The sequence below is a fragment of the Pongo pygmaeus genome, chromosome 5, assembly GCF_028885625.2.
Source record: "Pongo pygmaeus isolate AG05252 chromosome 5, NHGRI_mPonPyg2-v2.0_pri, whole genome shotgun sequence".
In the NCBI taxonomy this organism is placed as follows: Eukaryota; Metazoa; Chordata; class Mammalia; order Primates; family Hominidae; genus Pongo; species Pongo pygmaeus.
The window spans coordinates 2,481,147-2,494,527 of record NC_072378.2 but is presented as its reverse complement, the minus strand read 5'-3'; the positions used below and the strand labels follow the sequence as shown (position 1 = coordinate 2,494,527).

At 46.2% G+C, this 13,381-nt stretch overlaps 1 long non-coding RNA gene across 1 annotated transcript; it reads left to right on the top strand.

Annotated features, from left to right (window-relative positions):
• The first annotated feature begins 234 nt into the window (after positions 1–234).
• LOC129039266 (uncharacterized) lies at positions 235–12,887 on the top strand. Its single transcript, XR_008503301.2, has 3 exons — positions 235–273; positions 1,046–1,249; positions 10,681–12,887. It is a non-coding gene; the product is annotated as an uncharacterized LOC129039266 (long non-coding RNA).
• Positions 12,888–13,381: the final 494 nt, after the last annotated feature.

The following is a 13,381-nucleotide window of genomic DNA, read 5'->3' as shown; positions in this document are numbered from 1 at the left end:
TAAATCCCTACTGTAAAAAAAAATGGGTTTCGGATTTTTCTCCTGTGCTGCTTCCCGGCCTTAATGCTTCCCGGGGAATTCTTGTCATTTGCCCAATTACGGTTTCTATGGGATGAGCGGTGAGGCCGCGTGGTGAAGAACCCTGGCTCGCACCCGGCCTGCGCTCTCTCGGGCCTGGCCGCATCGGCCACCAGGGGGCAGTGTTGTCATTCGCTGGCGGCGCCGCCCCGCCCCGAGCGGATGCCATCCCGTTTCCAGCCTCCGGTGCTCACCGTGTGCTCTGTTATTATTATTTTTTGATTTATAAAGCGCCATTCCTCAGCCGATTCCCCGCCCCCCAGCTGCTTCCGAGAACGCTCGCAGAAGCGTTCGTGCGCAGGAGCGGAAGCCCCGCACAGCACGCGGTGGGCTCGGGGGGCGCACGGCCCGGGGCGTCGGGAAGAGGCTGCGGGCAGCGGGGCCTGCGGGCGCGGCGTGGCGGGGCGGGAAGACGGCTCTGTCCCGTGGGGCGCGGGCAGGAACGTGTTCCCATAAAAGACACAGGGAAGACCAACGCTGGGCGTTAGCCATCCAAACATTCCCTCCCGTGCGAAACCCGCTGGGCCGGCACTGCGGCCAGGACTGTTAGGGAAGCGATCCGAGGAACCCGGGAGCCCGCGAAGGCCGGGCCCCAGAGTCCGGGCGCCCCTGAGCGGGGCGGAGGTGACAAATAGAACCTTTTTAAGGACAGCTGAAAGAGAGGATAAGCGCGGTGTGCTGGGACTTTGGAAAGGGGGCGAGTCATTAGTGGGGGCGGATCAGAGGGGAGTATGTTGACGGGATAATAACAAAAATAAAGAGACTTGATAAAAAAGATGCGGCTTTTGGAGTCAAAGGGAAAATCCGGGACAATGAGGGTTGGCAGGTTCCTGGGACACAAACCAGGAAAAACAGGGCCACACTGGAGCGGCCTGCCTGGCTCCAGCACAGCCGGTGCAGAAGCTAATTTTGTTCCAAGTCCTCCTAGCTCAACAAACATGTCGCCATAGCACCTATTTTCTTTTAGGTGACTCTCACAACAATCTAGCAAAGTGGGGATCATCTTCACCGCTGTACGGATGAAGAAATTGAAGGTCAGACGTTCAAGGTTATGTGGCCACATGAGAGAAATACGAGAGCTGGGATGAAGACCCACGGCTCTCAGACACCAGGTTCCTTCTTGAGAGAAGCCGGACGGTGAGAGAAGCCAGATGGATGTGCATGCAGGGAGGTGAGCCTCAAAGCAGGTCCACCTTTCTCCCGTGAGTGTTCTAGTGGCTTAGGGTTAGGGTTAGGGTCCAGAGGAGGAGAGGCGTCCAGAGCTGGGGCCGTCTGCGTTTTGCCTTGCTGTCCCAGAGTGGCAGCGAGGAGTGGCCTGGCCTAGAGGGTCTTTGTCTTATCTTGTGACTTGCTGTTTCTCCTCTGTCTGCAGGAGCTGGGGGAGGTTGGAGAAGCCGCAGCCCAGAAGGGGAGGGAGGACACCATGTCAGAGCTTGCTGGAGCAAGCTTTGGAGTAAGGCCACAGGGGACATTGTCACCAAGGGCCACGGCAGCGTGCACCCTGGGTTAGAGAAAGGGGCAAATTATGGATATGAAAAATGCTTCCTTCAATGAAAAGGACCCTGCTGAGACAGGATGACTGTGGGCCAAATACCCCTACAGTGCCTGATTCTTTTATCTTATTATTTATTTAAACAAGACCAGCATTTTGCTTTAGATAGAAAATCTCTTTCTGCTACAAAATTGCAAGCCCTGGGAAAAGTCTCCAAGAATGGCTGATGCCACAATAAAACAATAACATACATTTCGGGGTGAAACAGTGCATAGAGGATGAAAAGAGGGAAAAGCTCGAGGCCCCGGGAGGAAGGAGCTGGGAAGGTGGAGGGCGTGGAGGAGTGAGGGCCCAGAGGGATTGCCCAGGAAGGTATGGAGGACCGAAAATGGATCACCAGCCCTCATGGACAACTTAAACTAAAGGTGGAAAAGACAGAAAAGCTGGCAGGGGGAATTGTCTCCAGCCAACCTGTCAACTTTTGGAAAAAGATGGATCACAAAGAATGGGAGGTGGAAGAGAAGTAGAGGAGAAACCAAGAATAAAGAGCAGACACTGTGGGCAGAGCTGTGGGCCCCCATGCATGGCAGAGCTGGGTTCTAGGGCCCTGGTTTCGGCTATGTAACCGCTTGCCCAGCCCTCATCTCATCCCTCAACAATGAGGACCTGGCAAGGGAGGGTATGCTGGCCTATTTTTGTCTCATGTATTTGTGGACTCTGTCCAAAAGCTCTGAGATGCCAAGTTAAAATGGAGAAGGTTTGAGTCACCGCCACCTGGCCAGAGCCTCAGTGAGTGGGATGCCAGGGCTGGGGTGGGGTTGCATGGGTGGGGGGCTGCAGAGTTGCTGTTGATTCACACGGCTTCTCTGGGGTCTGGATCTCAGTTTGGCTGTGATGCTAAGCCCTGAATGGGTGGATAGCAACGTTATTCTGGAGTGCTAACAGCCTACCCTTGCCACCCACATCTTAGAGACATTAGAAAGTTGGGTACAACATTCCCCACCTCCCTCTGATTTTTCTGGAGTAGACTGTGATGAGGAGATGGTCAGTCTCCAATAAAGTCAGCACCTTCCATGAAAAATGACTTTCCCTGAAAGTTGTTTTGGAATGTTAAAGAAAAATATCTTCAAAATTCTTTACCACTTTTTGAGCCCGATTCCGGATGTTTGGCATATCCTAAATTATCCACTTTAAGCTTCGATAATCCTAGGAGGTAGATACTGTTATTCCCATTCCGCAGATGCAGAAACTGAGGCCCTCAGTAATGCTAGGACCACTCATGGTCATAGCTGGTGGTGGTGGAATTGGGATTTGAAGTCAGATCTCTGACTCAGAACTTGGGTACTTCTTTCATATTTCCTTTTCCTCCCTTATTCAAAGTAGCTTAATTGCTTTTGTAAAATAAGCATGAACATCACCCCAAATGCCGCCATCCAGGGATAACCAGGAACACTTTAATGAATATCCTTCAAGACCTCTCTCTCTTGTTAACTTGAAGACAAGCTTGTCAATACCCAGATTATTCCTTCTTGAAAGTCGGTCCTATGCATTTAATTGAATTGAAGTTGGTGGCTTTTCCTGGTCTTGACATTTACTTGAGTTGGCCTCGGGATTCTGTAAAGGAAGCGCCTTCTGGGCTGCAGTTCTCTCTTCCCCCCTCTCCCCGTGGTGTCTGCTCCTCACCTCAGTTGGATAAGGCTTTGGTCCTCCTTTCCATGCCCCCAGGAAGGACCCAACTAGCTCTTCCGAAGGTGCACTTGGAATTCCGGGACAGCTAAGAGATCAGCTGCCAGGACGGGGCTGTTGCACGGTTGGCGTGTGGGGGCCAGTGTTCCGCGGAAGGTGCCTAGAGATGGGCCACCTCCTCCATCTTCCCCAGGCCTCCTTCACCTGTGGGCAGGAGACGTTCGTGACGTTTCTTCTGGTCAGCAGGACTTTAGGAAGAGCCGCCGCTAAGTCTGGGGGCAGGACTAGCCAGGCTCCCTACTGAGGCCTTCTCATGTTCCTGACAAGACCAAGAGTAAGCTTACTCACCCATTTTCCACCTGCGGAAATGGGTTCATAAGTTCAAACATGCACAGCTGCTGGTGGGTGTCAGGATTTGGGATCTGGGCTCAGAGCCTGCATTCACATCACAACATCACTACACTTCACTGCTTCCCTTGGCCACATCTCCATCACATCTGAAGGGTTTTGTGTTCAAGGAGTCTTTTAAAAATAACAATTTTTGACCAGGAAGAATTAGGACTGAGCAAGACTTAGTCATAACAAACAGACAGACACATCCACACTCCACACCCTGGGCTGTGTGGACGTGGCCTACCCCCTTCTTTTTGAAGTGCCTGTAAATAAATAAACCTGTGCCGAGCTGAGCTCAAAGTTGAGTGGTTTACCCACGTTTGACATCCAGCACAACCTGTGAAAGCTGCTTTGTTTTTATTATTGTGCAAAAAGTGTTCTAATTACAATATGCTTTCCTGAGTCAGAAGAGAGCGGTAAACCATTTGGCTATGGAGTGATATTTGTGAAATCCCACTGGAAGAGATTATAAACTGATTTTAATGCACTTTTACTAATGGTTTAATAATCCTAAGGAGAACTGACTGAGCCCTCATAATGAATGAAGAATTTTGATGGCAGGATCCGTAAATGCTGATGTTAGAGAAGGTCAGTGGATTAGTGAGTCAGATGCTTCCAGGGGCTTGTATGAGTCAGGAAAAACAGGTCATGCTGTGGAAACAAACCCCAAGGTCTCAGTGACGTAAGAAAAGTTTACCTCTTGCTCATTAAAGGCCGGGTCAGGCAGCTCTCCAGGCCAACTCTCCTCGGGTGAGCGGGATCCTTGCCACTTCCATCTTGTAGCTGGACCGTCTGGAGCCCCTGGCTTCCAGCATTGCTAAAGTGAGGGAGAGAGGGTGAGAGGACTGGCGGGAAGGTCTAAGACCATATTTTAATGTATAAACTAGAATGTATACATTCTAATGTATAAATTTATTCTACCCAAGAGGGACAAGGGCTGGTTAAGAGCTGCTGTACAGGTCAGATAGAATCATCACACCTTTAAGTTGTGTCTTCATTTTCTCTCAAATACATTAACATTTTTTTTAGAACAGTTTCAGAATTTTAGAAGCAAAACTGGAGTCTGTGATGGTAAGCACTTGTCATTGGATTTAGGGTCCACTCTGATCCAAGATGATCTCATCTCCAATCCCCAACTTAATTATGTCTGCAAAGACTCCAAATATCGTCACATTCACAGGTTATGGGTGGATGTATTTTTTCGGGGTGGGGGACGCTATTCAACCCACTACAACCACCATCTAGAAAGGACAGATGTTAGCATCCTATCCTAGGTGACCCAGGTATTTTTCATAAGAAAATTCAACATTCGAGAGAGGATGAGAGGTATAGTTTGAAGACTTGGCTCATGCCATTGTGGGGCTGGCAAGTTCCCACAGTGCAGGTTTAGCTGGCAGGCTGGGGACCTAGGGAAGTTGTCTTTGAGTCTAAAGACCATCTGCTGGGAACATTCCCTCTGGCTCAAGGAAGGTCAGTCTTTTCCTTAAGGCCTTCAAATGATGGGATGAGGTCCACTCACATCATGGAGGATCCTCTGCTTTGCTGAAAGTCTCCTGACATAAATTAATCCATGAAAAAACACCTGCACAGAAACGTATAGAATAATGTTTGACCAGATATCTGGGTACCATGGCCTAGCCAAATGAACACCTAAAATTAACCATCACACAACACAACATTTAAACCACATCCTCATATAAGTTTCCTTCCTCTAGGAGCGTGTTTTTCAGACCACGGTTCACAAACATGAACGGATCACAAAATAGATGTAGTGGGTCCTGACTGGCATTTTATAACTTGTCAAATGGACTTGATCCTGTAGATAACAATTATGACTGTTTCAGTACACAAGTAATACAAGAGTACACAGTCTCTGCAAAACCAAAACCATATTGAGAGACAAACAACACAAGCTGATATTGTCAGACTTTTAAAAATGTGGCCATTTTGGCGGGGCATGGTGGCTCATGCCTGTAATCCCAGCAATTTGGGAGGCTGAGGCAGGCGGATCACCTGAGGTCAGGAGCTCAAGACTAGCCTGGCCAACATGGTGAAACCCTGTCTCTACTAAAAATGCAAAAATTAGCAGGGTATGATGGTGCACGCCTGTAATCCCAGCTACTTGAGAGGCTGAGGCAGAAGAATTGTTTGAACCCAAGAGGCAGAGGTTGCAATGATTCGAGATCACGCCACTGCACTCCAGCCTGGGTGACAGAGTCAGTGAGACTCTGTCTCAAAAAAATAAAAATAAAAAAAGTAATGTGGCCATTTGAAGGGCGAAAAGGGCACTCCAATTTCTCAATTTGTGTTTTCTTGATTATGAAGAGCTTGAGTGTTTCTTTGATTATTATTGATTAATTGGATTTCTTCTGAGCATCACATTCTTTAAAGATCAAGCTGGAGTCAAGTCCCTTTTCCAGACCCGAGACAATGTCTGTCCCCTGCCCTTAGGGGCAGCTCTTGGAGTGTTCGGCTGGGCTCCTCCCTGCAGCCCCAACTCCTTACCATGACCATTCACATTCACACTGAGCATCAAACCTCAATAAGCAATAGCCCTCTAGCTTCACAAATCAACTTTTAGGGACTCTTCCTACCCACAAACATTTCATAAATCTCGCTGCACCTCTGTGACCTACTGATAGTGCTAGCGTGCCCACTTTCCTCTCCTTCCCCCGCCTCCCACCTCTTCCTCCTACTAGTCCCTGGCTTGCTTACTTCGGCGGCTCAGTGAGGTTTCTCACCCTCAGCACTTCGGACATCGGGGCCAAACACTTCTTTGTTATGGGTGCAGTCCTGTGCGGATATTTAACAGCGTCCCTGGCCTCTACCAAGAGGAGATGCCAAGAGCACCTCCTCCCCAGCATTGATAATCAAAATGTCTCCAGACATTGCCAAATGTCCCCTGGGCAGACAAAGTCACTCCCAGTTGAGAACCACTGACTTAATTAAAGACCAAAATTAAGTGCTGGTGGCAGATACTCAGAGAAAATACTTGTCCGTCCAGCAAATATGAAACTGAAAAGAGAGAAGATATTTGAACGCATCGCTGACCCACCTGATTCAGTCCCTTCTAGTGTTGCCTGCTTTCTGGTTGCTCTAAATGTTTAGGTTTCGGCCAGGGTTTATTTCTCTACCTGGGTACATATGTAGAAGTAGTTTCAGGAGAAAAATGCTATGTTCATGACAAATCGAGGGCAAATATAGAAAGGATCTGTCTTTTATTTCTATGGCAGGAAATGATAGCTACCTAAAAGGGAGGTTTGCTTAAATTTTCTGTCTTTTAAATTGAATTTTCTCTTGCTTTCACAGTTGGGACTAGGCTGCCAGATGTTATTAGTGTATTTTGCCTTTTGATGTTAAGGGAACCTTAAGGCAACCAAGATAGCGCAAGAATAAGTCCTCCTTCATCCACAGGTCAGATATATGTCAATCATTACACTCTAAGACCAAGTTGAGATCCTGAAAGAAGCAAAAATATTTTACAAAGTGCCCAGATGCATATCATGGGGTACATTGCCAGGGTATTTTTGACCTTTACTCACAGGGAGTCTTTCTCCACACTGGGACTCCTGGTTGAGTATAATTCTAACCAGTTTGATTATTGGCTTCCCCTGCAGTCATTAGGAAAGGGTAGATAGATGCCTCAGGCGAGTGCATTGAAAGTAGATAAAAATGACTGTCTACAACCTGATGGAAGAAGACAAAGAACAACAACAAATATAGGGGGAATACAAAAACATCTCCAGACCTCAGAAAGCTTAGCATCCTGAGGTTGTCTCGTATTTTGGATAAGGTGTCATAAACACTTCATTCATCCCTGTGAGTGCTATAATGACCCAGCACAGGACTGGATATTTGTAGTCATGGCACAAAAGTCATCAGGCAAGGTTAATTTATGTTTAAAATAATCAGTTCTTATGGATGGTGGTGATGGTGGTACAAGACGAATATACTTCATGACTCTGAACTCTAAACTTCAAAATGGTGAGAATAGTAAATTTATGTTTTGTGTATTTTACCACAATAAAGAAATCAGTTCATAAGAGAGTTAGGAACTTCATAATATATTTCAGGAAAAAAAATGTAACCAAAATTTCTAAGATTAAAAATAAAAATGTGCTCCTTCAAGAGTTTGCAAAAGTTATCTTAATGATTCACTCATAAATAGTCTCTCCTCCATCAAAGATGCTTGATAAATGTCACTGGAATTCATTCATTCAAAAAAAAACCAAACAATCATATTTTGATAGAAGGAATTGGATGTCATGGTTTTTGGGGACTGGGTCTTATTTTTAACTCTGACAATGAAATATGGCTGCAAGTCTTGTTGTCTGATAGTGTGATTAAAAAAAAAAAAAAATCCCGCATTGTAAGGCTGGGCTCACTCTGTGGCCCAGGCCCAGCCTGACTCCTCTGATGAGTGTTGGCTTAGGGTTTCCACATGAATAGCCAGGGCTGATGGATGAATACATTTACTGTCTGGACTGATAACAATGAACAGATTCCTGGTGGCAAGCACTGGACACAACCCTCACAGGCCTCTGGAGTAACCGCGTTGATTCAGCAACATGGCCATTTGAGTTAATTTTATCAGAATGGCAGTGGCTTTGAGAGCTTACTCACACAAAGCCACAGTTTGTCATGTTCCCAAGACCACAGCAGGTATGGTCTAAGACTGTCTGTCGAATGAAAAAATTCATCATTGTCTGTTTCCCGCTCCCCAGTCGTTAGCAATATGCTTTCCTGGACATTTTTGCTTTTCCACATTGGAATGGGAAAAAATCTGTTAGGAGGGGCACTGGGTATTCACCAAGAGATGGCACTGTGTTTGGAAAATTAGTTGGTTTGTACAGATCACCTGCTTTCTGGTAACTGTTTTTTAAGATAGATAGCTTTGACTATTTTGGTGGGGAAGTGTGCACTGAAATTCTTAACTTTTTTGTTTGTTTTGCGTAGTGAGAACGCTAATATTCTGTAAATGAGTCTAAGCTACATTTTGCTTGATGCGGGCAGTTTTATAGCCTTTAAGAGCCTTCATTTCTATCACATGCAAATCACGTAACCCATTTTTCAGTTAGGATGAAGGAAGCTCTAAGAGAGATCCTCTACTCAACTGGTAAATAGAATTTGGACAAGAGTTCGAAAATATCAGCCATCAGTTTGCTTGGAAGTTTTGGGCAGCCAACTTGGATGGAATTCTCTGAGAAAAGAAAGGATTTTTTTCTGAATCATTTCCTTAGGAGGGAACTAACCACACCAATTTTAGTCTCAAACTTTCTAAGTTATTTCTCAAAGTCTTTGGAGGCTATTCAAACCAGTTCCAAAAGTTTTTATAAAGTCAAAATGGCTCTGAAATCTCCTGTCCAAGTACAGAGACATATGCTGAATGGATAGGGTGTGAGGCAGTTTTCTGAGAGTTTGTTTGGATTTCAGGAAGTGGACAAGATAAGCTGAATGGCCTTTTCCTGCTCTGATTCTTAAAAAAAAAAAAAAGAAAAAAGAAAAAAAATCTCACCCAAAGATGCTTGAAAGAAACCATGGACATTTCCTAACTTCAAAAGAGTAGAAAATCTGCTAGGAAGAAAAGAAAAATCACTATCATAGGCCCAGGATGTTGCAAAGACGAATCAAAACAGGAATGCAAATCGGGACAGAGCTGGAACAAACATACAAGTCTTGAGGTTGTATTTTTATGTGCTGTTTGTTTTTGTACGAACTTCCCTGTGAAAGAGGACGAAACAGAAACACACCTGTGTGGTCTGAAGGGTTTCCCTTTTCCTTCTGGCCTTTGCTTCTTTTCTTTGCCATTCATGTTCAGGAATAGAGATAATCTCGGCGGTGAGGGATGTGCCATTTTGAAGATTGTCTCAGCGAAGTTTCTTGTTGGGAAAATAGATAATTGAGAGCCCAGTGCATTTTTGCTATTTTTAATTAAATGAATGGCAGCATGCTGCTACATCCATTGTATGACAAACTTCAACATGGGTAGATTTTCCAGGGGGAAAAAGCCACTGCAGTTGCTTCCTGGGCGGCTCCAAGGGTGAGTTTTCAGTTCTGCAGAAACATGAATGCATCGTGTTCCCCTTGTTGGAGGGATTCAATGTCACAGGGCTCTTTGGATCTCCCAGCCCTATGTCTAGGCCCATCTGGCAGGCTTGGGGAGCTGCACTGGGCTCTTCTCTCAGGAACAGGAAAGAAAATTTGGATCCTTCAATCCTGGGACAGAGACTCAGAGGATCCCAGATTCCCTATTCAACAACAAGCCCTCTCTCAGGCCCTCAAGATGAACAGGTGGCCCGTTCTCAGTGCACCATGCTAGGGTAGAAACCTGTGGTCAGGAAACTTGGGCTGAAATCCCGCTACTGGGGGAAATCTGCTAACCCCTCGGAACCTCATTTTTCACTTGCATCAAAGGGGATAAAGTGTCCTGCTTCTTGCCTCCGGGCTGTGGGCATTGGTGGGATTGGATTGGGTCATGGGGAGCTGTGGGGTGGCACTGGGGAGCTGCATCAGCCACCAGCATCTCTGAGGCCTTTGCTTTCTCTGAGGGAAGGCCCAGTTTGATTTAGGTCCTGAGAATCCCAGAATGGCCATTTCTGGAAAAATAACCAAAAGCCCAGATTTCCCTTTTAATTTTACCCCCCCACAGGCCAGCAACACGCATAACAAAATATTCCATTTCTCAAAAGGAAGTCTTAGAATATTGGACGAATGCACTGTGTGACTTGACTTCATTCACAAAGCACCCGTGTCCCTTGGATCCCTTCCGCTCTCCCTCCCGCCCCCACGCCACCCTTGTTCTGGGAAATCCAACTCTCCAGGAGCAGCCAGCACAGAGGCCTGAGCCCTCCTAAGGCTGGGCTCCGAGCAACTCTAGTCGTTCACTGTCTGACTTTAAATTCTCTGAGCACTTGTCAGTAAAATCCAGAGACTAATCTGCTGTCTAGGGCAGACATGAAATCAATGTAAAGTGCCCGAGCACAGGCGTGTGGCTCTGACCCACGCTCTGCCTCTGTCTCCCTTTTCTGCAGGGAAGTTGCCTCTGAGGAACGGCCTACAGTGGCTTACAACTCCCGGGAGGGATGTGGAATCTATCCCCCCAACAGCCCACAAAGACTCATAAAAGCTGGCAAGAGATGCAAGGTTTTCAGTCATGCCTTTGATAAGATACTATAAAATTAAAGTAGCTTCTGCCCTAAAAGCTGAGTGCTATTTCCAGAAAATCAGCAATGAAAATGATATGCATTTCTTTTGAAACTGGCACATTCATAATAGACATAGAAGAATCAACATAAGAAAGTAGCAGGTGTTGGTCTTTCCTGTGATCCCTGATGATCTGTCCACTTGACCTCTTCGGGAACATTCCCTGGAAGCAGGGGAAGTGCTTTGCTTCCCTGTCTCCCGAGGGAGAAAGGGCATTTGATGGCATGGAGCCACTCTGCCAGCCAGGGGCCAGGCCCGCTGTAAGGGGGCTACAGCATGCCTCAGATTGCTACAGGCTCCTCTCTCCTCCCGGGTCCGGCCTTGTCGGCCCCAACCCCTCAGTTCCTGCCCCATCTCCCCACTGCAGTTGCTGTCAGGCCTGGAGCATTTCCTCCTTCACTTTCACGGGTCCCACACCCTTCAAGATCAACAGTGACCAGGCCACTCCCTGCCATCTGAGAAGCCCAGAAACCATCTTCCGTCAGAGGGAGATTAGCAATGAAGCTTTCTGACGTCTCGCCCTGTACCAGGCCCAAAAGAAATTTCATCCTTTCTTTCCATTCATTGCAATGAGCTCTCACACTCATTTGAAATGTGCGGCCTGATGACCCACACACCTCTCAGGGGAGCCATGGCCCCACGGCTGTCTCCCCCTGAGGATGTCATCCCGGTCTGAGCCCCTCCTCTTTACAGGAGAGAACGAGCACCTGCCAGCACCGGCAGCCCCTCGATCCTAACCTCAGATGGCACCCTTTGGGTGCGGAGTGGGAAAGGAAGAAGACTCAGCTGGTGAAGACTCAGTACTTTCCCTTTTCCCCAATCACTAAGTAGTTCTCTCATCCTTGAAAGCACTTTTCTGCTGAAATTCAGAAAGAACTTATTTTGAAGTTACGCCAGTAAAAGCTCTGGAAACTGTGATGGGAGCTTGTGCTGGAAGCCGAGGACAGAGCTCCATGCTGATTCTCCATTCCTCTTATTTATTTGCATGATCTGAGCTAATTTCTCAGCTGTAATCTACACCACCCACCACCTAGAAACTTCCCAGAAACATCCAGCAGGGGAGGGGTGGGAACGAGAAAGAATGCACCCAACGCTCTGGCAGGGTCTGCGCAGCCACCAGACTCTGTTTCCAGACTGTCACGGCCGACTTAGTAATTCATTTAGAAGGTCTCCTGAAATAAGCACAAAATGTTGGCAGCACATGGTCAAAGGGAAATACCCCAATTTTCTTAGGGGATGGACCCTGTTACTTTATCAGATAGCAGTGTGAGCTAAAGTGTGAAGACAGGGCAGACACTAATGGTATTTTGTTCATCCTGAATTTTTTTTTTTGGCATTAATTTTGATCTTTAAAAAATATTGCATTAGGAAATGTAAATGCATATGAGTAAGTGAAAGAAACCAATCTGGAAAGTCTACACACCGTACAATTCCAGCTATATGACATTCTGGAAAAGGCAAGAATAGAGAGGCAGTAAAAAGATCAGCAAAAAGTAAAAATAAGTCGGAAAGGGACAAATAAAATTCTTAGGGTGTGGAGACTACATCTGTGTGATAGTACGATGGGTGGGTACATGGCATTATGCATTTGTCCAAACCCACGGAACAGACAACACCAAGAAGGAACCCTGCTATAAACTGTGGCCTCTGTGCGATCATGATGTGGCAATATGGGTTCATCAGCTGTGGCAAATGAACCCCACAGGTGGGGGATGTTGACATGGGGGAGGCTGTACATATGTTGGGGAAGGGGGTATGTGGGAACTCTCTATACCTTCTGCCCAATATTATTGCGAACTTAAAACTGCTCTCAAAAATATAGCCTAAGAAAAAATAACTTTAATCTTGGGAGTTATTGTTTACTAGGTACAGAGTTTCAGTTCTGGAAGGTGAAGAGTTCTGGAGGTAGATGGAGGTGATATTTGTACAACAATGTGAATACTTAGTGCCATTGAACCGTACACTTAAAAATAGTTAAGACAGCTAACTTTATGTTGTGTATGTTTTACTGCAATTAAAAAATGTTACTTACCTTAATGACTGAGTTTTTGGTGCTCCCTTAAACTTTGCACTGAAGGCAAGTGCCTCACTCCTTGCACCCCAGTCCCGGCCACACCTTTCCTGACTCCAGGAAGCTGAGGCTGTGGGTGTCAGGGGAGAGCAGCCACATCACTGGGAATCACCTGTTTACACATTACACAGTCAGCGAGCTGTTTTGTTCTGTTTTTCTTAAGACACAAAATCTTAAATGCCAAAAACTCGTTATATAAATATGACTTCTATCTTAAAACATATGAAGGACTCTCCTCTTAGACTGCGACAGACAAAATTATTCTTGTGTATCTGGTTTACTTTTTGCTTTTTGTACATCAGCGATAGAGAATGAGAGTGAGGTGGAAGGAGAAAGACAAATACAGGAAGACACAAAGGTGGCTGTGTTTGTTTTCTATTGCAGAGTAATCAATGACCACAGATTTAGCGGCTTAAAGCAATACACACTTCTTTCTTCTTTCTCAACTGTTTCTGTGG